This window comes from Sus scrofa, chromosome 16 (genome assembly GCF_054392235.1).
Source record: "Sus scrofa isolate SSC_HxYL_T2T_F1_AM1 chromosome 16, Sscrofa_HxYL_maternal_Yorkshire_Landrace_v2.0, whole genome shotgun sequence".
Taxonomy (NCBI): Eukaryota; Metazoa; Chordata; class Mammalia; order Artiodactyla; family Suidae; genus Sus; species Sus scrofa.
Window position 1 is genome coordinate 78,626,027 of NC_139398.1, and position 26,329 is coordinate 78,652,355.

At 41.1% G+C, this 26,329-nt stretch overlaps 1 protein-coding gene and 1 long non-coding RNA gene across 9 annotated transcripts in view; one reads left to right on the plus strand and one right to left on the minus strand.

Annotated features, from left to right (window-relative positions):
- LOC110257242 (uncharacterized) overlaps window positions 1–6,565 on the plus strand; it is a 179,266-nt gene extending 172,701 nt beyond the window's left edge. Inside the window, exons 3-5 of one of the 2 annotated variants that reach the window (XR_002339602.2) lie at window positions 597–667; window positions 1,583–1,651; window positions 6,437–6,565. This is a non-coding gene — a long non-coding RNA (uncharacterized LOC110257242). Of the gene's footprint in view, window positions 1–596; window positions 668–1,582; window positions 1,652–3,962; window positions 4,336–6,436 lie in introns of those variants that run through there. The other variant, XR_014831022.1, reaches the window with a different exon arrangement.
- Window positions 1–26,329, minus strand: part of SGCD (sarcoglycan delta) — a 1,031,224-nt gene that overhangs the window by 27,984 nt on the left and 976,911 nt on the right. The window lies entirely within an intron of this gene.

The following is a 26,329-nucleotide window of genomic DNA, read 5'->3' on the forward strand; positions in this document are numbered from 1 at the left end:
TTGTGATGCTAGCCAACTTTCAGAACATAGTTTGGGGTCCATGTTCAACACTGTGGCCTATTCTATTTTCAACTTAAAATTTATAATGCAACCTCTGACCACACTTCCCCGCAACTGTTGTAACTCATCCTATAGTTCTGAGTCAGGCTTTTACAAAGTTTGGTTTAGAGGAAACTTAGAGGCCTCAAACAAAAAGCCCAGTGTGAAGTTTTAGGGACAGATTTAGATTCATACACTGAATGTTAGTGAATGTTTCCATAAGCCCTGCCCATTGGGTGATTTTCACATCTTTCCCGCCCTCTGCTATTCACCACCATCCCCAGGGAGGTTCAGAGACGCTGAATGTCATGGTCCAGGCCACATGCCTAGAGAGTTATAAATTGACCCGAAGCATCCTGATGCCTAGTCACGGGTTATTAGAAAACTGATTCCTAGTTTTCTAATATCCCATGGTTCTGGTCATTGAAAATTAGTTCTACCTATTGGGTGGAAGCCTCATTCTATAACTTGCTCTGCAACTGGAGCTTCTGTCGTAATACTCCAGTTTTATAAAGACAAGCATCCTAGTTATTCTAAGGTTTCCTTCATCATTTCAGGCTCAAGAGGATCTTCAATATACCTTACAGCAAACAGACCGAAGAGACCTTCCTGTGCCCCTGGACACCTGGTAACCAGTCCACCTGTCCCCATCCTCTAGTCCTCTTCTTGGTAGCCTGTTCCCTTCTCATCCTTCAAGTTTCACTCAGATGCCACCATGTTAGAGAGGTCCTGCCTGACAACCTCTTTCTTCATGCTACTGAATACAACTTGTAATTATTTGTCAGTTAACTTGTTTTAATCTCTTTCTTCCTCTAGAATAAGCTCTAAGCTCTATAAGGGCAGTAATTTCACTAGATGTATGCCTGGCATCAAAAACGTTACTTGGTATAAAATAGAGTCTGCTACCTAGCATTGAGTACAGGGCTCCTGTTATGTCCTGAGCAATATCCTGGACTAAAAAACACTCTCCTCTTACCGTCTTGGTATGATTCTGGACAATGTATTGTTGCAGTCTAATTACATTAAATGGGAGGTCACATTAGTGTTATCTCACACAGTTTAGAACAAAACCAATTTTTTTTCTCTATCTCCCTTAATTTGTGGTCCATTTTTGCTAGTAACTACCTCATTCCGTATTTGTGCTGTTAGACCCCTAGTTTGCCCCTATTAAATATTTCAAACTTCTTGGGTGGCAGTGTAGGGAAATACTTTAAAACTTGAGCCTCAGAGCCAAGAGTATGAGTCCACGCACCTTTACCTGCTGGATGTTTGGCTGTGGGAACGTGGCTGAGCCTCAGAAAGGTGTTCCGTAGGGATAACAGTATCTCCCTCCTGAGGCTGCTGTGAAGCTGGAAGGTGGAAATGTAGGTGAGGCCTTCGTCAAATAGATGGGATGTCCTGATGGGTGATCGCTTCCAGCACTGTATCCATCCCGATACAAGATACGTCACACCTATTCAATCCCACTCCTAAACTGATTCTAATGGATGCTTTCTTTCATTTTAACCCATCTCTGGCTTTTTGACATTTCATCCTCTACAAGAGGCATCCTGATTGTCATCGTGGCCACACGCAGACTTTGGATAAAGCTTGAATGTCAAAAATTTCAAAGGTAAGTGGCCTTAGAAGTCCATTCTTCCTCCACCCTGTGTTTTTACTGTTAGAAAATGTACTAACATGTCAATGACTTTGAGAGGGAAAATCTTGACAGGTTCTCTGTAGAATTTGTCAACTTACTTTTGCCAGAGGTAAGAACTGATCATAAATATTGTGCCTTAGTAGTCTAACATGAGGCTCCAAATGGTGATTAGATGCTTGGATTTTATAGCAAATCTTGTTTCTCAGACCCTTAGGTTTCCAAGGTGACTGCATGTAAAACGACAGCTATCATAATGGCAGTTTCCAGAGGAACACTCTCTGTAGTCCTTTCTGTACCCGACTATTTCCAAACCATTACATTCTTTGCACTGGGAGATTCTTTCTCAAGTGAGATAGTAACTAAATAATTGATTTGAATATCAAAGAAATAACGTACATTTCTACATTCCCAGCCCTCATTAATGAGAGTCATGACTTTCAAGTCTTTTCAATAAGACTTAATACACTCAGAACATTTAATGATCATGCAGCTAACTTGACTCCATGTGAAACACAGCTAGGCTGTCAATTATTTTAATTAAGAATAAAACTTAGGAAAGCTTATTTAGATTTCTTCTTTAAATGAAATCACTAGCTTTGATTAGAATTGGAAGTCACAAAATACACAAACAGCTCATACAACTCAATATGGAAAATATAAACCACCCAGTCAAAAAATGGGTAGAAGACCTAATTAAACATTTCTCCAAAGACAACATACAGCTTGCCAAGAGGCACATGAAAAGATGCTCAACATTTGAGTTATTAGAGAAGTGCAAATCAAAACCACAATGAGCTATCACCTCCCACCACTTAGAATGACTCTTATGAAAATGTCTATAATCCATGCTAGAGAGGGTGTAGCGAAGAGAGAATTCTCCTGTATTGTTGGTAAGAATGCAAATTGGTGCAAGCACTATGAAGAACTATATGGAGGCTCCTTAAAAAACTAAAAATAGGACTACTATATGATTCAGCAATCCCACTCCTGGACATCTATCCAGAAAAAACACAGACTTTCATTCTAAAAGATGCATGCACCTGCAATATTCATAGCAGCACTATTTATAGTTGCCAAGGTATGAAAGCAACCTAAGTGGCCATGAAGAGATGAATGAATAAAGAAGATGTAGTATATATATATATAATGGAATATTACTCAGTCATAAAAATTAAAAGCTTGCCATTTCTAGTAACATGAACAGACCTATAGAATATTATACTTAGTGAGGTAAGTAAGAGAGAAAGACAAATATTATGGTATTATGTGATTTATATGTGGAATCTAAAAAAAATACAAATGAATTTATTTATAAAACAAAACACTCAATTTACAGTTACCAAAGGGTAAAGAGGGGATGGATAAATTTGGAGTTTGGGATTAACAGATAGATACTACTACTATATATATAATAGATATATATTTTATACTATATATAAAATATATCAGCAACAAGGATGGACTATATAGCACAGATAACTATATTCAACATCTTGTAATAACCTGAAATGGAAAATAATCTTGAAGACTTGGAAGTTCAGCCTCAAGGAATAGTGTATTGCAGCAGAAGGAGCACTGGCAGTGCCCGTGTGATTTAGTGGGTTAAGTATCTGGTGTTGTCACTGCAGTGGTTCTGGTTATAGCTGTGGCGCATATTTCACACCTGGCTGGGAACTTCCACATGCTGTGGGCAACAACAAAAGCAAAGGAGCGCTGGACTAGGAGTTGTGGGGGGGTGCTTCTTATTACCAGCTTTGCCGCTAACTCACCATGTGGCCGTGAGACTGCTGTCCTTTATATAATGAGAAGGGTGGGGTAGCCTATAGAAGGGTGCCTCCCTCAGCCCTAAAATACACCTCATTACAGATTTTGGAAGATCAATAGCAAGTGGGTGTACCGCCTGCCTTAGGGTTATAATGAACGAGATCTCCTACACTGACTCAAGTGTTCATGATGCTCTCTCTTCATCCCAATGCTAACACTGAGTGGACATCTTCAAGAAGATTCTGTGTCTGTTTCTTTATATGTTGTTTAGGAATCTAAATCTGTGGGGGCCAACAGAGGTGAGCTCTAAGGGGGCTGAAAAGTGGAAATTAATGTCTCATATGTGAATACGTGTACTTAATTCAAGTCTCTTTCATAAAAACTATTTAATACACAATTATAGGTAGAAATTATTGCATCCTTATTAAGTATTAGGCACTGTATTAAGTAAAAGAATTCTAGGAGCAAGTCATTATGCTATTATTATTATTGATCCTCATTTTATTTTTCATTTTTTTAGGTCATGCCCACAGCATGAGCAGTTCCAGGGCTAGGGATTGAATCCATGGTCATAGCAGAGACAACACCAGGTCCTCAGTGGCTGGACTACCAGGGAACACCATGATCCCCATTTTAAAATGAGGCTTGGGGGGATGTTAAGCCTAAGGTCACATTGATCAAGGAGGAAGCAGTGGCGTGGATGTTCTAAGCACAGCTCTAGCACAGAACCCGTGCTTTTAAATGCCACCCTAAAACTGCCTTTATTTCCTGGGAAGGAGCAAATGTTAGAGTCACAGGACAAAGTGGTACAGTTCTGGGGGAAAATTAAACATTAATCAAAACTTTTGGATCTACCTCCCTGAGTAATGAAAATAAAACCAAAAGTAAACAAATGAGACCTAATTAAACTCAGAAGCTTTTGCCAGCGAAGAAAACCATAAAAGACGACATACAAAATGCAGAAAATATTTTCAAATGAACTGACAAGGGATTAATCTCCAAAATACACAAACACCTCATCCAACTTTCTATTAAAAAAAACCCTCCCAAACAACCCAATCAAAAAATGGTCAGAAAGTCTAAATATACATTTCTCCAAAGAAAATTAGACATAAGCCCAAATAGCACATGAAAAGAAGATAAATGTTGCTACTTATTAGAGAAATGCAAATCAAAACCATAACGAGGTATCACCTCCCACCAGTCAGAATGAGCATCATCAAAAAGTCTACAAACAATGAATTCTGAAGAGGGTGTGGAGAAAACAGAAACCCCCTGCATGGCTGGTGGGAATGTAAATTACTGCAGCTACTATGGAGAACAGTATGGAGGTTCCTTAAAGAAGTAAACACAGAACTACCATATGATCCAGGAATCCCACTCCTGGGCATCCTGCCAGAGAAAATGATAATTCAAAGAGATATATGCACCCCAGCATTCATTGAAGCACAGTTTACAACAGCCAAGATATGGAAGCAACCTAAATGTCCATCAACAGAGGATTGGACAAAGGAGATAAGGTACATATATACAGTGGAAAAGTAGTGGGCCATGAAAAAGAGCAAAATCATGCCATTTGCAGCAACATGGATGATCCTAGAGATAATCATACTGAGTGAAGTCAGAAAAACAAATATCAAATGACACCACTAATATGTGGAATCTAATTAAAATGATATAACTTATTCACAAAAGAGAGACAGACTCAAAGTTTTCATAAAACCATACTTAGAGTTACCAAAGGGGCAACATGGGGTATGTGTGTGATACATTAGGAGTTTGGGATTAACATACACACACTACTATATACACAATTGATAAGTGACAAGGACCTATTACATAGCGTAGGAAAATCTACCCACATAGTCTGTGATAGTCTACTTGGGAAAAGAATCTGAAAAGGAATGGAAATGTGTATATATAACTGATTCACTCTGCTGCACACTTGAAGCTACCAGAATCCCATAAATCAAGTATACTCTAATACATTAAAAAAAAAAACAAATAAACCTAGAGAATGCCTTATTTGTGTCAAAAGATATTTTGCATAATGGAGATATGTCCATTTAAAATGAAAGTGAATGGTTTTCTATTTGGTATTGAAAATTTCTATTTTTGGTTTGGCCATAAAATAAATAATTTAGTTAATAGCTAGCCTATATACACAAAAATTTTTCACAACCCATTTTGGGATAAGATACCGAAGCAAGCTGGAGATGGTTATGAAAACAAAATGGAAAGAGGCCAGAGGTTCTGTCTTGGGCTCAGTATAGTTAGCTGGGGGAATGCATGTAAGCTAGTGGCTGAACAAACCAGAGGGCATGTTTTGAGGGCAATTTGGGCATGTTTAATAATAACGATTACTATGAGCTGAGTGCCTTGTATTATTTAGACTTTGACATGGTCTGGGGAATCTCTTAGGACTTCCCACACAGCATGTAGTAGAATCTCCCTTAAACAGCTAAGATTAAGTAAGACAGAGCAATTTGCACAAGGATACCCTGCTCTGACTCACAGAGGTGGGACTCAGTTAACCAGGACCATATGGCTTCAAAGTAGCCTTTATCCTATATCAGGGAGTTCCCATTATGGCTCAGCGGAAACGAATCTGACTAGGATCCATAAGGATGGAGGTTCGATCCCTGGCCTCGCTCAGTAAAGGATCCACCGTTGCTGTGAGCTGTTTTGTAGGTCACAGACACGGCTTGGATCTGATGTTGCTGTGGTGTAGGCCAGCGGCTACAGCGCTGATTTGACCTCCATATGCTTCAGGGTGGCCCTAAAAGAGAAAAAAAAATTATCCTATATCAAAGAGGACTCATAGATGCCTGTAGGGCACAGGACCTACCAAAAGGCCAGTGTTTCTTTGAAGTTTCTTATATTTATCTTAGAAAGAAATATGATTTGGTGTGTTTTTGCAGCATAAAATATCCCTATTTAAATAGTGATTTAATTTATAATTAGCTAACTGATTTGATTTCTTAAAATCTTTAGGCAAAAAATGCTCCATAAAGACATGTCGACTTTGTTCTGAGGCTTTCTGCATCCTAATTGGAGATGCACAGCTGTGGGATAAAGCACAGTACGGAAACATAGAACCTGGGGCCTGACCTTTCACTCAGCAGCTCTGCGGTCTTTGCTAAGAGCTCACCTTACTCATCTATAAAATAAAGGTAATGAGGAGTCTAATAGTCACTGTTAGAGCTCTGTCTATGTAGCCCAGATCTGGACTGTTCTGTCACGGTACGATTGTGACCGAGGCAGAGAAAAGCTCTCAAACATGGTTGGATTATTGGAGTTATAGAATAAAAATTACTTAATTCACTTCGCTTCTGCCAGTTATGTTATGTCCCTTGGTCCACTGCGAAAAGCATGATTTTATTTCCATCTGCAGATGGCTTTGGGGGGAATTTGCTCCTTATTTAACAAACGGAGATGAAGCACTAAGAGGAAGGATTGTGCCCTGGATAGGAGCACACAGAGTCCTAAAACTCTCAAAATAATTGTTGATTTGTGTTCACTTCAGAGCCGTTATTTGGGAGGAGTTAGCTGTCCTTTTAGCCACGGCTACAGCTGCTTTAAAAGAGGGCACCTTTCTCTGTTCTTTAATGTGCTTGTTAATTTTATCACAGAAGAAATGGAACACAAGGAAAACAGTCTAAGCTACCCTTGCTCATACAACGGAATTTAAATAAAAGCTTACCTGGAACTCAGCTTGTCTCCTGACAAAGATCAGGGTAGCGAGACATTGAGAGAGATGGTTATCATAGTAACAGCACTGATTATAAAATTCATGGAGTGCATCTTGTATCCCCCCCATTTTTTTAAAGCCTGTAGGTGTATCAACTCATTTAAGGCTTGCTGAACCCTAAGACGTGTGTCTATCATCACATCCCTGACAGGCCTTGAGCCCATGCTCTTAGGTTCTTCCTCCCATCTGCTGTTAGAAACATGTCTGTTTAGATGTGGGAGGAATTTCATTCGAAGGATATAGAATAAGCCAGGGTCTTGTAAGGCCACTCATGAGGGCAGCAAAGGCATGCGATCCTAAGGAGGAAGTCTTGTTCTCGAGGGCAAGATGACAGTATAATAATGGGTTATTCTTTCCTCAGAGTCACACAAAGTAAATAAAAGCTTCTTAAAAAAAATCCAAGAATGATATGCAGTATATACCATATTTTGACATAAAGTAAATTCTTTACACGGTACAGAGCTCTCGGCTAACAATAGTGTTTATCAAGATTATTTATTACAAAGCATTAAAATAAATCTTTTTTTCAATTACTTTCTAATGAAATGTACCAATTACCTTTTGAATGGTGACATATGGCTGCAATCTATTCCAGTGGGGATAAATCTTGCTTATACAAGGTTTCAAGGGCTCCCTCCTGAACAACATTAATTACTGATGTAAACAAAGATAGAGGATTATCATCACATTTATTGATAAATCCTGAACCTCACTGCAATGTAGTTCCCTGGGTTAGACAACATTAATCATTAGGTAATTTCCAACAGTTACAGTGCAAACCTGTTGTTATAAAAGGGATGTTTCCGCAGCCCAACTGATTTTAGAGCATGTTTATTAACATGGATGAATCCCAGGGCAATCAGGGAAGAAGTAGTGTAGCTGCTGTACACAAGGAACTCGAAAAAAATAATGTTCTTAAGCAACTGGCTGGCTGTCTGCTGGCTAGCACATGAATAACAACCACTATTTCAAAAGGCCTTGTCTGAAGCACTAGGCTTCAGCCAAGGCCAAGTCTTTGAAGTGGCTCCGCCTCTTACAATGCTTGTGTCCTGATGGGCAAGGAATTAGGGAAGGTGACATAAGGGAAGAAAGTACCATTACAATGAGAAACCCAGCTTTTGAGCAAAGAAAATCTCTCAGTCTTGGTCATCTGCTTCCTTTTCATTCTATGACACCAGATCACCAAGGATTTTGGAACAGACTTCAGTATTTGCCAGGAAGCCATGTATCTTTCTTGCTGGTCTTTTATAAACTTCTCCAAGCTGTGGTTTACCCAGTGCTATCTGATGATAATATTAGTATCTGATGATAATATTAGTAAATACCTTATGGGATTGTGGGGGGAGGATAAAATGAGATGCTGGAAATAAGACATTTAGTGCCTGGAACAGCATGGGTTCAAAAACTTTCCTTAGCTATTTAATGGTTGATGGAGTCAAGTAATTAAATATTTACGAGTTAAAGAGAAAATTCTGACCTGTTCTTATATCCTTAAACTACCTTCTGTGTTTTTACTTTGAAAAGAAGCTTCTATAAAAGATGGAAGGTGACTTATCAAGGTAAATACATTGATGGCCTTCCCTGTTTGCCACTTAGATAAGCTGCATTTATAACTGTACTTAGTTCATGACTTATATAATATTGGTATTGTTATTCCTATTTTATATGTGAAGAAACTGAGACATAGAGAAAAAGGGGATAGACCTTATGGAGCACAGAGGTAAGCAGCAGAGATAGGATTCAAACTCAAATTGATCCTAAAAGTTTGTATTCTTTGCAGTGTGCTTAAGAGTTTAGATTCTACATATACATACCTGGAAATTCCAATATTCTGACATTATTGTGTCAATTTCTGCTGAATTTTTACCAACGTTTTGAATCACTCTAAGAACTTGACTTCTATACATCTTAAAGAACTGACCACAGAGTAGTATTGGTCTATCTACATTGTATCACATCTGCCTTTATCCATGTTAATCAAATATGAAACTTTGCCTGTCTGTCCTAGATATTTATTGAGGCCAGGCTATGTACTAGGCATTGTGCTAAGTGCTGAGAGCTGAGGCACAGAAAGGTTAAGTCATTCGCCCATGTTCACACAGCTAGGTAGTAGCAAAACATGAATTTGAGCCTAAGCACTGTTTCTAAAATTGGTGCTTGTTACACTGCCTTTCTTGGAGAAGACAAATCTTTAAACTGACAACTGAAACATAGCAGACAAAGTACTTAATTGTCAGAGAAGTGCTACAAGGTCAAGGATATGAGCTAGGGGTGGGGGCCAACTCACACTTGTGGAAGGGGAGCTGAGGAATGTCTCTAAGGAGAAAGTAACAGGAGATTGAAAGGTGGCTTCTCAAGGCAGAGCAGGCATAAGGAGTGTGTTGTGTTGGAGGATAGGAGGAAGGTGAAAGATGGGCTAAAGAGGTGAGAAAAGGCCATCAGAACCTCATGAGCCAAGGGGCATGGAATCTGTTCTCTGAAATGCATTACACAGGGGATGACATGGTGGGACTGTGTTGAGAGAGATCATCTGGCTTAAAATATTACAGGTTAGGGGGCTAATGCAGAGGGAGATGGTATGTTTTTGTGTTGTTATTTATTAAGCATGACAACATAGGATGGAGGAGAGTGGACCCAAGGACCCAAGTGGCACTCAGGAAAAATGAATGTCTCAGTGGGCCACTGTATCCAGGTCTGAGGTTCCCCACCATCATAGGTCTTTGAAGAAGAAATAAAAATGCAAATATGTCTAAAATATTTGAGGGATCTTCAGAATTTTTATGCATAGCTGCCTTAAAGATAGATTACATAAAAATAACACTTAGACACAAAACAAGGTCAAACTGGGACACACATGCAACTGAGAAGTTAAAATTCTTGGGAGGAGACGAGAATTTTAAAAGGACATCTGAAGATCCAGCACTGGATTTTTATTAGATGCAGGGAAAGTGACAGAAAATACAGCAGACTCAAAGAGTAAGATTAATAATTAATCAAGGAGAAATATGGATGTACAAATTAATAACCATCAAGATAATTAAGAGGTGATTGTAAAGCAGAGTTTTTTTTTTCCTTCAAAGGTTGGAAGAACATTAATTATACTGTGTAGCAGACATGTTAGCCCATTGGTCAGGCCTGTGGTATTGTTCTCTGTGTTCTCCGAAATTCTGCTCCCTTGGAGTTCCCATCATGGCTCAGTGGTTAACAAACCTGACTAGGATCCATGAGAATGCTAGTTCAATCCCTGAGCTTGCTCAGTGGGTTAAGGATCCAGCATTGCCATGAGCTGTGGTGTAGGAGCAGGCACGGCTCGGATCCCATGTTGCTGTGGCTGTGGCGTAGGCTGGTAGCTGTAGCCCTGACAGGGACCCTAGCCTGGAAACCTCCATATGCTGTGGGTTCACCTCTAAAAAGACAAAAATACCAAAAAAAAAAATTAAATTAAATTAAAAAAAACTCTTTTCCCACTCCCTCTGCCATGGCAGTGGGAAGATGCCCTGTACTGATATGTTTGGACTAGGGGTGCCACACTCCGCCAAGATACGTCAATAGGATTTTTTTCTTTCCCTGGAGGCTTGGAGATTGTAGAACTAGCCATTCTCTGTTGACCTCTCTGGCTAGGACTGGGTGGTTGAGTGTGTTTTAGAAGCAGGGATATCTCCTGCACAGAGAAAGAGGTAACTGCCTTATTGTGGGATGGAGCCCTAGCTCCTATTTATAGAACCCATCAGATCCAATTGCCTTTCGAGTCTATCTGAGCTCTTTATAACCAGCTAATACTGTGCTAGGACAGTTTTCATCAGATGCCCAGATACAGTTCTAAGACCATCTCTTAATGACTTGCAGAAGCTCAGAGAGGGAGTCCTTAGCCCAGTCTTCCTTGGATAGATTAGGCAGTGCTCCTTGATCCAGCCTGACCCTTGCATTAGCCAAAGTCATTCTCAGCGCTGTCATTCTAGATAAATCCTTAGCACTCCAGACCCATATATTTTATCAACACCTCCCTTTTGTTCCACCTTAGACACCCAAACTCAACATGTTCCCAATTTAGCCCTGGTGGTTCCTCCCCAGTTCTGGTTTTGTTACAGGGCTCGCTATCCCAGGGAGTGGCATGACCACCTCTCATCACTACCTAGGATTCATTCCTGATCCTGCTAGGCCTGTGGAGCAGCACTACATGAAAGGCGTATTAACAATGAGGTCACCATGCTGTACGCTAGAAAATCGACAGAACATTGTAAATCAGCTATAAGGAAAACAACAACAACAACATTATTTAAAAAAAAAAATGAGCACCCTAGCATAAAACAATTAGAGCAATTCTATTTTACTGGGATATGCACTAGAGACACATCCTCAGCAAAGCCCACTGGCAGATCTCAAGCTGGAGGATATGGAAGGAGAGAGACTTCTAAAGTGTCTTCAGATCCTTCCAGGAGGGCAGGCTTGGGTTGATTACTGTGTGATTCTGTCTTTCCAGGATGCAGTCCTACAGGTTTTTTTTAAAATTTTTATTTGTATTTCTTTATATATATATATTTTTTTCTACTGCACAGCATGGTGACCCAGTTACACATACATGTATACATTCTTTTTTCTCACATTATGTGTTTCATCATAATTGATGAGACAGAGTTCCCAGTGCTACACAGCAGGATCCCATTGCTAATCCATCTGGAAGGCAATATTCTGCATCTATTTACCCCAAGCTCCCAGTCCTGCCCAGTCTCTCACCTTCCCCCTTAGCAACCACAAGTCTATTCTCTAAGTCCATGATTTTTTCTGTGGAAAGGTTCCTTTGTGCCATATATTAGATTCCAGATGTAAGTGATATCATATTGGTATTTGTCTTTCTCTTGCTGACTTACTTCACTCAGAATGAGAGTCTCTAGTTCCATCCTACAGGTATTCAGAAAGCCCCAAAGAGGAGCTTAACAAATACTTATACCCTTTAAAAATCTCACTCTAAAATGCCAGCACAATTAACTTAGTTGAAGAAAACACCCTTGGCTCTCCTTTGCCTCCCAAATGCACATCACCGCAATACCCATTGGTTTTCTCTCTTAGGTCTCTTTAAATCTGTCTCCTTGTTTCTATACCCACTGCTATCATTTTGGTCCCAGTCATTGAGATATTTCTTATGAAAAGATTCCTAGCTCTGTTTTCACCATGCTTCCATCCACATCATTCTCTACATTGAATCTATCTTCTTCTAAGTATAAACTATATCAAGTTGTATACACAAAATGCCTGGCTTAAAGCATACCAGTGGATTCCCACAGCTTGTAGCTGAAAGATGGAAATTAGCATGGAGCACAAATCCCTACATTATCCAGATTTCCCTGCCCCCTCAAGGTTCATCTCTGACCTTCATCCTCCATACTACCTTCCTGTCACAGCGTTTCTAACTATTACAGCTTTACATTTGTGAAATTATTTTCCCCACCCTAAATTATTAGGTGGAAAAAGGCATTTTTTTCCTAATTGTTTTGTCTTCTGCTTTAGCCTATTGATAGGATGGTGCTAGCAACTTCAAGTCCATAGGAACTAGCTGTTGAAAGAATAAGGAGAATGGAATGTTCACCATTGAAATCTTAACACACCACTTGATTGTTGGACTGTGCAGACACTGAATACAAATGTAGAGGCTTAGGACTGAGATTACATTTCAGTGGGAGGAATGAGAATGCCTCTCTCTCATTTTGCCTCTCAACTTCAGATAATCATTGTGTCCCCCTCCTTTTCATTCCTTGTAGTATGAATGCAAGAGACATCATTTAAAAAATATGATTTCATTCAGCTCCAACTTTCCATTAGATTGGCTAGTGCTGGCATTAAAGGAGCTGTTAATTCTCCCTAAGCAAAAGGCTATTTGGAACTCTGCTTCAAGTACATATAGTCTCATTCTTGCGTGTTTAATTTACTGGCAGGTCAAGACTAAACAAAGAGCTTTCATTCTGAATGTGGATAGAATTTATGAATCAGAAGCTGAAGGAACACTTAGCAAACCAGATGGATGAAAGAAGATGGCTGGTCCCTGCAAAAAGGGGACCAGGTATGTTTGTTCTGTGTAGCCCAAGTTTAGTCAGGGCATCAGGACTTGGAAGTAGAGATTCTTAGTTGTACTGAAAAACATTCCACTAGTGGAACGAGATGCCTCAGAATGTAGTGAGGATAAATGGCTAGTTGTCAGGAAAGTTATAAGAGTAATTCCAGAACTTGATGAAACATCAGGTAGGATGACCTCTCAGCTTCTGTATTTGGTATAAAGCCCCTGTTGCATTTTAAGCTTGGGAAGAGGGAGTAAAGCACAGTGTAAGGGGGAGCTGAACAGCCACAGAAGGACATATTGTAGAGAGTTCTGAGCCTGTAGCCCAGCAAACAGACTAAACCCAGAGCCCAGAGTGGGGGCTGTATAGATTTTATGACAACACTGTCATCAGGGCTTTGATTATGGCTGTGACAAGAAAAACATTAATAATGTGTGAGTGTTCACAGCTTTCCCTTCTCTGCATGTCAGCCCCAGAATAAACTTGGCCTTGACTGCCCTTTCCCAAAGAATTTCTCTTTTCTGCTCTTTTTAAATTTTCTTTCTAGAACTCTCAGAATAGGGGAGGACATACAACTTGAGAGGAATGTGGGCTATCTAATAAAACCCTGACAAAGAGGGGGCAGAAGGAGACACCACCACCACAGGGCTGCAGCATTGGGTGAGTAGGTTTGCAAACGGTGTTCCTCCTAGAGCCCTTGTCCTCTGCCTGTGCTTAAAAAGTCCTCTTCCTGGATGCAACTAGAGATTCTCATACTAAGTGAAGTTCAACCAGAAAGAGAAAGACAAATACTGTATAATACCACTTACATGTGGAATCTAAAATATGGCACAGATGAACCTATCTACAGAACAGAAATAGACTTACAGACAGAGAACAGACTTGTGGTTGCCAAGGGGGAGTGGGATGGATGGGATTTTGGGGTTAGTAGATGCAAACTATTACATTTAGAATGGATAAGCAGTAAGGTCCTACTGTATAGCACAGAGAACTATATCCAATGTCCTGTGATAGAACATGATGGAAGATAAAAAGGCAAATGCACATATATGTGACATATGTGTGACTGGTTCACTTTGGTGTATAGCAGAAATTGGTATAGCATTATAAATCAACTATACTTTAATAAAAAGGAAAAGTCCTCTTCCTGTTAGAAACTGCAAGGGAAGAAGGAGGCAGAGAAGGAAGCAATGAGATCTCAAGCAGGTTTATCGACCAATACAGAGGCAGGGAGGACTGAGCAGAGAGAACTCAGGCTTCCCAGCAGCTTAGGGAGCAGCTAGTTATATAGGGAAAGAGGTATTTTCTATTTTTAGCACATTCTATTTGTAGCACAGGTTTGTGCTCCAGCAAGAAACAGGGAAGATACAAGTTATGTTTTTACAAGGTAACAGTTTCTCCAGTTCTTGTCTTGCAGCTTTCTGTTTCGTTTTGTGCAGTTACCACCTAATACTTCCCTTTGTGTCTGTCTCCTCCTCTACCTGCCTCCCTCCCCTCAGAGCCCGTCTGTGGATAGCCATGACCAGTGAATGTTCTGAGAACACTGTCCTTTCATCTACAAGAGCCATTTCAAATCCTGGGGCCTGGCTACCTCCTTTTTGTGTCTTTACACTCCCGAGAGTTTCACTTATGAAGAATAATACCACTTACCACCACTTGTGCATGTAGGTACTGTAGCCTGCAGTGCATGTGTTCATGCATAATTTATGGAGGGCACACACTGTGCTAGGTTCAACAGGTAGCAAGGCCAGACAGAATCCTGTCCTCATGTAGGTTATGGTCTGTGATGATAAATTTTACAGATATTTGCTCAGATGTTACTCTTGATGTTGCTATGAAGGTATTTTTTTAGATGAGGATTAACAAACATATCAGTAGACTCTGAGCAAAGGAGATGATGCTCCATAAAGTGAGTCTAGGACTCATCCCATCAGTCAAGAACCAGAGTAGAAGACGGTGGACCTCCCTGGAAGAGGGAGAGTTCAGGTGACCTTTGGACTCAAATTGCAACCCTTACCTAGGGCTCCAGCCTGCTGGTCTACCCTGTAGACTTTGAGCTTTCCACACCTCCATGACTGTGTGAATCAATCCCCTCTATATTGTATACACCTCCTTTTGGTGCTGCTTCTCTAGAGAGACCCGACTCATACACAGTCTAATGGAAAGATATATTAGTCAAAAATGATGATGGTCAATGAGACAATATGACAACAAATGCAACTAAGAAGTGCGTGGAGTAAAAGAAGTCTATATTACGGAATTTACCCCAGTCTGGGAGGTCAGACAAGCTTCCCTAAAAGAGTGGCCCTTGAGTTGCGATATGAAGGATAAGAAGGTGTCAGGAGGTGAAGGAGGGGCAGGAAAGAACATTACAAGAAAGAGTTTGTTCAAAGACTTGTAGCCTTTTTCCTTTTAATCTTTCTACCACTTGGGGATAGATACTATCATCATCCTTGTTTTACAGATGAAAAAAACCAAAGCATACAGGTTGAAATACCTTGTCCAAAGCCATGAGGGTGGGATGTGGCAGAGTTGGAATTAGGGGTTGACTTTGGACCCCAAGCCTGGGATATGAACCACCAAGGTACAGTGCCCCACACAGATTCAGGAAACAGCTATCTACACTGTATTGGCTTCTGATTCATTCCCTAATGGATTCAGCTTGAAAAGGTGGTGTTATTTTCAATTCATTCATTTTTCCTCATGTCTACTCCATACATAAACATACCTGCCCTTGTGCTAAATTAAATGCTGGGCATTCAGACATGAACACAACATACAATCAGGAATGCTCAGCCTAATTTGGGAGACAGGTGTGTCTATTACAAGATGGGTTGTGTAGGTGGGAGCCACCTTTGCAGGTGGAATGGGGAGGCCATCACAGAGAAAAGGCATTTGAGCTGCATGTTGAAAGATACTGTTTTAATTCTCCCTGAAGTTTGTCTCAATTAGGTAAGGTGAGACACAAAGATATAGAACTGGCTGTCATGAAGGAAGATGCTTGTCCTATTCACAGATCCCTAGAAACAGGAGGCATGACATGCCTCATGGCACTGGGCGGGGGGTGGACCACATAGGGAAGCACTGGGTTCAGTTGGGAGGTAGAGGGACTGAAGGAAAAAACATGGGGCAAGAGTCTTACTGTGGATCCCATGGGAAGGAATGGGCAAGACAGGAAGGGTGGATAGTTTGAGTAATCTCAGCTTGTCCTGGGGTATAAAGGCTACTCTACTTGTCTGGTACCCAGCCGTGGGTTGATGAATAGTCCAGAATGTCAAAGCCTGACAAGGGAAGGAGTAGGGGGCAGGTATGGACTCTATATTGGTTGGTTTGCACAGGAAAGGTAAGCTTGCAGGCAGGTGAGTTGTATGCTGTCTTTAGGAATTAGTTAACCTTGAGAGAGTAGGTCCCTTCCTGCAAGGCCCAGGGATATCAAAGCATCAGAATGCAGAAAATAAAGGCAGAGTTAATACAGATGCAGAGGGCGAAGCACTGCAAGGAGGTTCTGCATCATGGACAGACCCACGTAAGTGTAAAGGAGCCTGATGGTTTGGGGGAGTGCCAGAGCAGGATGTAGCCTGAGGAGAGCATGCACAGGTCTGGCTAGGAGCTGGAATAGGAGTGAATGACCTCGAGGAGGAACCTGGACATTTTTTTTCTCCTTGTAATGAGGCACCATTAAAGGCTACATGATTAGACTTACTGGTGAAGAGACCTTGCATGTCTTTGAGGCATCCCATACAAAGTGACCCACTGGAAACCAACCCAGCTCTTCCCAGCATCGCTTTAAGTGGAACCCCTCCGCACCGTATACTGGCTCTCAACCCTATGCCCAGGTAAATGCTTTTGAGGTTTGCCTTTTTCAAATAATCAATGTATTAATTTCACACATGAGGAGAAATCACATTAAATCTTACTCCATAATTAGCCAAACCACAAACACATTTTCAGAAACAAAGGCGACTCCTGTCATTTCCTAATTAAACCTCACGAGGTTTAATTAAAAAGCACAATTTGGAGGGGACTAGTTTGGGAGGAGCTGGGGCTTAGCTTCCTGAAGGTGTGTGCTCAGCACTTCCCTGTCCCCCCCTCCATCCAGGGTGGAGGAACAGCCACAGGAACAATAAAAATAGCCCTGTGCAGGGGTATGGGCTATGTCTTTCTCACGCATGATATGCTGTCTCAGAAACAGCGAGGGTTCTGCTTAATGGTAAGGAGCTGCCTTTTCAGGAAACGACTTCAAGCATCCTTCTATTGCAGTGCATTAGGTGCAAAGCACACAGGACAAACTGGTAACACAGCAAATGAAAGTTGACAGCAGAACGCAGCTGGAGTACTTCCTCCATGTCCAGCTCCGTGCAGGTGCCAGCCACTCTGCATGAAACCTGCCCTGATTCCTTGCAGCCCCTGTGTGAGATTGGTGGTGTTATTCCCGCTTTTCAGATAGGGAAACTGTGGCACTGAGGGGCCAAGCAATGGTAAGGCACTGTCTGACTTCAGGGATGTCTCTGCATCATATTCAAGTTCCCTCTGGAAATCACTGAGAAGCCACCAAGTCCTGCAGCAGAAAACTGGCATTTGAATCCCAGATGTGAGAGTCCAGCTTCAGTCTCTCATCCATAAAAAGGGGATAATTGGAGTTCCCAGTGTGGCTCAGTGGTGATGAATCTGACTAGCATCCATGAGAATGTGGGTTTGATTCCTAGCCTTGCTCAGTGGGTTAAGGATCCAGCATTGCCATGAACTGTAGTGTAGATCACAGATGCAGCTTAGATCCTGTGTTGCTGTGGTGGGCAGGTACAGCTCTGATATGACCCCTAGCTTGGGAACTTCCATATGCCACAGGTATAGCCTTAAAAAAGAAATTAAAAAAGGGGGGGGGGGATAACAAAACATTGGAAGGGTTGGAAGGGTAGGAGTGAGGTCTGAATAAAATAATGCATGTGAGCCTGACATGGGTGAGCAACCATAGGCACTGGTTACCATAAATCCTTCTACTAGTACTGTCCTCAGTGATGTCAGGTTAGCTGGTCCCTTTTATGTTGAGGTATTTAGCCCAGAGACCAACCAGAACTGAAGGGAATTAAAGGCTGTGTTGCACATGTTTCTAGTTAAAAAGAGTCTATTACAGAGAGGATATTAGAAGAAACACAATTTTCTTCTAAACCTATTGTCAGCACCCTACCTAAAACCATGCAAAAGCTTCCTAAATGCACTTAAGAATTAGTTTTAAAATCCCTACCTTGGCTACCTCTGAGGGCCTGCAGGATTTGGCCCGCTTACCTCATCTTGTACCGCTCTTGCTTTGCTAAGGACATCTTGGCATGGGGGTCCCCCTTCTATTTCTCAGACGAGTACTCCATCTACACCAGGCACTGTGCAAAGGAGCGATATGAGGATTATCTCCTTTAATCCTCACTGAGCCTGTTGAGGTGGGTACGGGTGTTATCTGTGCTTTACAATTGTGGAAACTGAGGTGAACTAAGTGGCCTAAGACACCATAGTTAGTAAGTGGCAGGACTATACTTCAGACCCAGGCATTCTGGCACCACGGTTCAGACACTTGAATGCTACGTGCTGCCGTATCCCCAAAGTTTGACCTTGCCTGTCTCCCAGCGCTGCTCCAAGTAAATGCTGAGTGAGGCCAGATGGATGAGGAAGTGGCAACATGGATTCAGCCTTGAGAGAAGCCAGTGTGAGGACCATGCCAAGTCTGGCCCCCTACAGGAGACAACGTGTAATCCTGAATGTCCAAGAGCAACTGCAACGTGTCCACCTCTCTTTTCAGTTGTCCTCTGCATAAGCCTCATTGAGTGGAATATGCCACATTGCCCTTTGCTGATGACTGTCTACCAGACTTAGAGGCCATAATCTCCTGTTCTTTCCATTTCTTCTAGAGTCACTCAATTTATAATGCTTCCATGGAATTTAATCTTCATTGTTCATCTTATCTATCCCTGACTTTCCCCTTCCCCTTATTACTTAAGTATTTGTAGGTCCAATACAAGCGACAGGCAATGCAACGAATAACCAGATGTGTTAGAACGAACATAACATGCTTTCCTGAAGCTTCACCACCATGCTGGCGAATGGTTGTCTACCAAATGTCAACTTTCACAGCTCAGTGAGCCCTTTCTGGGACCTGTCAACAGTGAACTATGAAAAATGCAATCTCTTCTTTATCTCTAGTCAGCAGTAGAAAAGTATAGATGTCCAGGCCCAAGTATGCATGGATGTATATATAGTTCTCATGAGCTTGACACTGATGACTGGAGATGAACTTAGACAAGTGGCAAAAGAAAATTAATGATTCATTGAAAGGGTGCACATTCTCTGTCAAAGATTTGTGTTCTGAATGAACAAAGAAAGATATGCTTCAAGCAGGAAAGTCTACTTGATATAATCAATAAGAACAGATATGAAAATCCCTTGAGGTAAGTCTCCCTAGATTGGTACACACACTTGATTCTCATTGAATAATGAGAATGGTTATGTTCTGCAAAGTCACCATAAACACTGAAATAACAAATACTGAACCATTGCTCTGAGGGGAAATATCCATGAGCTTCCTGCAAACCTCTGGTCAAAACATTTTTGTCAACTTATCAATACATTACTTTGTTTTATGTTTAAAGACACTTTATTTAACATATATTATTGATTCATTAAGATTGAACTCACCAGAACCCACCGCAACTCATACCTGATAAAGCTTATTTAAAATATATATTTTCTCAGAGTTATCGTTGTGACTCTGAGTGGGTTAAAGACCCAGTGTTGTCTCTGTGAGGATTGTGGGTTGCTGGATTCCTGACCTTGCTCAGTGGGTTAAGGATGTGCTGTTGCTGCAAGCTGTGGCATAGGTCACAGATGCAGCTTGGATGTGGTGTTGCCATGGCTATGGCATAGGCCGGCAGCTAAAGCTCTGATTTGACCCCTGGCCTGGGAACTTCCATATGCCACAGATGTGGCTATGAAAAGGAAAAAAAAAAAAACACATATACATTATATACATAATTTTTTTTCTCCATTAGGCACATCACAGGCTTTTGTGCTTAGCAATACTAGACAGCACCTCAGTGATTTGCTACACAGCAAAATCACTAACAAAGTGGCTGTGAAGAGACCACAAAAAAAACATGTGTTTATGGCATGAGTGTTAATAAGGTGGAGACTGGTCTAGTTCAAACTCAGCTGGAGACATGGGCATCAGAGTGACTCAGATATTTCATCACCCTGCATATGTCCATGAAATCAACACCAAATACGGATTTTTGAGCTACAAATAAATTTTAGTGAGTAGGGGAATTCACAAATAGGGGATCCAAGAATAATGAAGATCAACTGTAACTCTTAATCCTGAGCTTTGCAATTCCTGTCATACATGGTGGCATGAAGACGTAGCCCGGGCACCGATTTGGCAAGACTCTGAGCCCACACCCTGATCGTCTATGACTGGGACAATCAGCACCTTGAGCTGGTGCTGGACTGGTGAAGGGATTAGGCTCCAGCAGCTCAAAGGCAGAGCCAGGAGGTGATGCACCTCCTCTCCTTAGCTAAGAACACACTAGAGGTCTGGTAAGGTAGCCAAGTGCTTGACGACCTTTTTGGGGAGTCTCTCCTAACTCGCTCTGTCCCCTTTCCCTTTTAACTTCCTGGGGACCCCCTCATCAGAGCAGCTGAGCCTGTATTTCTAGGCACATTCAGCCAACACTTACTGAGTATGTACTGCGTGGGGGCAATGTCTAGATGATGGGCACGTAGAGGTGAACAAGTTCCCCATGTAACTTACATTCAACCTTGGGGTAATAAACAAGTCAACAAGCTAGTTCTTCATTATTTTAAGTGCTATGGAGGAAGCAGTCAGGGGATAGACAGCAAGTGGGTGGACACGTAGGCTAATCTGGAAAAGGGGTGGGGCTGCATAATTGACAGAGCCCAGGAAGGGGTATGCCATATGCCAGCCCAGTGGAAGGGCACGTGCAAAATTAAGGAAATGGTGTGTACCGTGAGGACCCAGGAGAGCAGATGGAGCAGAGACTTGGATCTTGGCTCTCCTACTTCCCAAGAATCTGGATGCTGGGCCTTCGCTTCTTTGAGAAACCAAGTAACCTTACACTACTCTATTTTTTTTTTTTTTCTTACCCTGAGTCTGTCTAGTTTCTTATATTTGCATTCAACATTTTCCACCTAATAGGGAAGTTGATTGAAATAAGTAAGTGGGAACATTACCTTGGCAGGGAAACATAGCTTTAAGTTCTCAAATATGAGTTCATAAATAAAGACTATCTTATCTGACTCCCATAATACCCTTGTGTATCAACAGCTCATCTTAAATGTCTCTTAAAGATCTGCCAAGCCTGTATGTTACCCCTTCCTGTGACAAGTGGCCAGGCTATTAGGCGCTCATAGCTCTGCAGAGTTCCTTATTTATGATGTATTTCACTTTGGGGAGTTTCAGGAAGTCATTAAAATATAAAAACTGATTTTAAAAAATGCATGTACTGAATTAAAGCTAAGATAGTAGCTTCCAGGGATCTCTTACTCAGCAAAACCAGGTCAGGGCCTGGGGACAACCTTTGCCTGAAGTCACAGCAAGAGGTAAAGTGCAGCAATTACTACTGCTAACAGAGAGGGTCATCCTCTAGCAAAATCCGATGGCTTGGAAGTATTTATGTTGATGCTGACGGCTGCCAGAGCTGTATGCATGGAAAGTTCTTCCTGCCTCCCACCTCTACTTCATTTTCCCTCCTATCTCTGCCTGCTCTGTGAGAGAGAGATTGAAAGATACATTTGTGCAAACTTAATGTTACCTTGGCAGAAAGCCAACCACATGGCCTTAGCAGTGCTGATTAAAGCAGGACCTTCCAGAACGCCACCTCTACAGGGCAAACATTGCAAAGCATCCCAGAATGTTGCCCTGGGTTTGGAAAGTGAAGGTACTTTTTGAAGTTCCTGGTATAACCAAGTGATAGTGACCTCAGGCACCCCCAAACTGTCTTCTCAAAGACGCATATTTAACTTGCTCTCTGAAGGGTTTTAGAGTTGGCAATGGTACCTAATCATCCATTGAGTATTTACTAAGCATGTGGTCTCTGTCAAGCTTTGGTCTATACAGAAACACATGCATCTTTTAGGGAGAAAATAAAAAGGGAAACCTCCCAGCTTTGCTATCATTATTTGTGAAGCCAGTGAGAGAGGGTGTGAGAGAAGAATCTCCATATTCCAGGCACTTTCTGTCCTCAGGCCTGGATTACCTCCCATGTTCCTTGGTGAAAAAACTGATAAAGTGTGGGAGCTGAAGAAACAAAAACGCATTCCCCCAACCCCATAGCTGCAATAGTACAGAAGGGCTTTGGATCACAAAGGCTGGATTTTTTTCCCTCCATGCTTCTCAACCTATTCCATCAAAAGTTCCCAATGACTGTCAGATGCGCATAGGGATTTTAGAGACAAAGTCTGCTTTTCATGTTGATTCCCTTCCCAGCTCCCAGGAATGAAGGGGAAACAATATAAGTGGCTGGAAGTCTCAATTGTTCCATCTCAGGCCCATAAGACTGATAACCAAGAGAATGGATTTCTGTTCTTTCCAAATCCAAGTTCCTTCACTGGCAGAGTTGCTGATGGATGAACAAAAGGGAGAAACAATAGGTGTGTAAGAACACAATTGATTGTTTATACCAGTTGTGGCTCAGGAGAAGGAAAGACCAGTTCCCTAGAAGCTCTCATGTGCACACGATCATTTTAATCCATTTCCTATTGCTCGGATTTCTTCCCCCAGGACCTCAACCTTCTCAGTGTTTGTCTTCAGCCGACAAACCCCTTTCCCTTGCTGCTTTCCAGATTTTCTCCCAAGGTAGAGCTGATGAAGCTTGAAGTTACTCTGGCTGTAACTGCTAAGTACTTTCTATTCGTGTCGATTCTTTCACCACAATTGTTGTGTGCCCGGAGAGAATGTTCCATACCAGGTCCCTGATCGAGGGAAAGTTAGGGCCAGCTCAACCTCATTGAAACCCTCTGCTCCTTTTGATTAAATTCCAGAGTGTATTGTGGCTAACTCACTTCTTTTCTCACAGCAGAATTCCTCTGTGCTTTCAAGCTCTTCCCTATAGTTTTTGTCACCACATGACCTCTTTGACCTCTGCATATTATCCTGAATTTAGGGTTATAACAGATTCTACACCTGTTATCCGACTCTAACAAGTTCCCATCTGCTCAATTCTGCCCATTCAAAAAGAAAAAAAAAGTATTCATGCAAATTTGGCATCTACTCCTCAATATATTTATTTTTGGTGTGTGTATGTGTGAGGGGGTGGGTTATCCAGCTGCTAAAGTCTTGAAGCAAGGGCTGATGTTCCAGAGTTGTGCCCTGTTTATCTTCTGAAGCTTATTTGACCATTCTGTACTCTGGGGAAGCTCAGCTTACACCATGCTCTGTCTTTCACCTTGGCCAAAACCCGGGTAAAACAAAACGTAAAATTGGACTTTTTGAAAGTCCTTCTAGAGCATCTATCTAATGGTGTCAAAAATTTAGTCATGCACATTCCCTATGCTACCGTTTACTTATTCTCTTTTAAAAAATGACTACTTTTCTTAAATATTAAAAGGCAGCTATGTTCTATAAGTGGGAAATCAATATTTCTTGTCCAAAGAGGATAACCAAGAAGTTAGTAAAATAAAAACACAACTATTATATTTTATCTAAAAACTATTACAATGGGATGGACTGGGACTTTGGGGTTAATAGATGCAAACTATTGCATTTGGAGTGGATAAGCAATGAGAGCCTGCTGCTAGCACAGGGGACTATACCTAATCACTTGTGATGGAACATGGTACAGGATGATGTGAGAAAAAGTGTGTGTGTGTGTGTGTGTGTGTGTATAAACTGGGTTACTTTACTGTACAGCAGAAATTGACAGACCATTGTAAATTATCTACAATAAAAAGTTAAAAAAACTATTACATACCCCAAAACTCTAAATTCAAGTTCTCTTGGTTTGCAAGGAAGGAGTAACATCAGTAACTCCAACAAGACTAGCACCAACATCCTTGTATCCTTGTCTTAATCAGGATCATAGGGTTAAAAAGGGAATAGCTTCATTACTCGACTAGTTAATGTGTCCCCTAAAATTGTGTCCAGTGACAACAGTGGTGTATATTCTATGCTTCAGTAAACACTGAGCAGTCCCATCTTCTGTTATTGAAAACACTGCAGCTCAGAGAATGAAGTGCATTGTTTATTAATGACACAGCCAAATTTCAACCCCCCTTCCACAACCTTAATTAGGTGCTTTTTCAAGTACACAACAATTCCCATTTGGAAAAAAAGAAAATGACATTTAGAGGTTATTTTTCAGGTTTCCCTGTCATGCCTGTTTACCATTATGGATTCTATCTACATCATGAATGGCTTGTCCTACAATCTAGCTTAGGGTTCATCTCATGTTAAGATTTTCTCTGAAGGGAATAAGTGTTTACCATAAAGTATAAATTGATATTCATACACAAGGAACAAATATTTCACGTTCATTTCATTGTGTTCTTTTTGATCCTTCATTTGATTGTGTTCATTTTGGATGTAATAGTTTAAGTTATCTAGAATACCCATAACACATGTAATGTAGAATAACCATAAAATTTTTCTTATTAAAAGAGAAAAGATGGGTCCTTATTGTAAGATCTGATAATGCGCTAAAGTATGTGAAATTTGAGTACATTCAAATACGCTTTGCTGAGAGTAATAATTAAAAAAAGAAGATGCAAATCTAAAGAAATAATTTCATTGAATAGAGTAGGCATAAAACCAGATAATGTGTTCCATGACACACTGGTTGGCAGAGATTTATAATATACTTTTCAATAATATCACCCTAGTCTGCAGATAGGAGTAGATGGAAAAACCATTGAAAATGAATATTAATTTCTAAACAAAAATGTCTGGGCTTTATGCAAAGATGGTGTACCAAGAAGCCAAAATTTGTGTGTTTTGTCAAATCTATGGCTACATATATACTTATATATGTGTATCTGTGATAGAGTAATATCTGTAATAACGATTGTATTTTGGGAAACACATGCTACTTCCTGTGAGTCTGTGACCCTTCTTCCTCTTTAGGGAAGTACTACAATATACTATACAATGTACTTCGAGTAAGGACCCAGCACTGAGCTGGCAATAAGACAGTCAGGTTCTTGGCACTTGGATCTCAAAAGGACTAGTCAGAGGATTAACAATGGGTCCCAAAGACCAGTTGAAGAGTCAAAGTAAGGCATCACCAGACTGAATCCAATATTCTGGATAAAGGAAGAAAGGGGATAGCCACAAGAGAAAAACAAGAGACAAAGAGGAATTCCCAAAAATAGGCCCCAGTCCCTATTTCATGCCAAGGAAAGTCCAAGTGCAGGACAGGGCAGACAACTGAAACCTCCAGTTAAGTTTGGGGAATTTGAAAACAGAAAGCGAATGTATACCCTCCTCCCCCTTCCCAGAAAGGCTAACAAAGCATCAAGAGCCCAAGAAGGAATGACTGCCTGGGGGATCCCACAGACAGATTTGAGTGTGCCTCTGAGCGTGGCCCCAGAGAGAGCAAAGTGTTCCACCACCCAAGGGCAGCAAGAATGTGACATAGAGATTGCACATAGTTAAGGTCTTACTGTCAGGACTGGGGGATGCAATAAATCCTACCAGTACCAATGACCGAGAATCAGGAGAAATAAAGGCACCTTGGCAATGTCAGTGCAGGTGGGGAATGAGAAGGGCTTAACTGTCACTACCCAGAAGCCTTGTCATGATTAGTACTCCTACCTCAACTGACACATACAACCAGAGTGAGAAGGGTGGAAGATAGTGATATCCTGAGTAACAGATTTATGCCACCCATAAGAACAGATGCTCTACATAAGCGAAAAAAAAGTCCGTTTGTTTTTCATCCCAGGCTAGAAATTGTACCTGCCATAGACACATATAAATTGAGATCATCCACCCAGAAGGAAGATAATACACTCTACTACTATACCCTTCATAGAAATAGGGAAGAAAAGAAGGGCTTAAATATACCCTTCAAGTGACTGTTACTCTAGAAT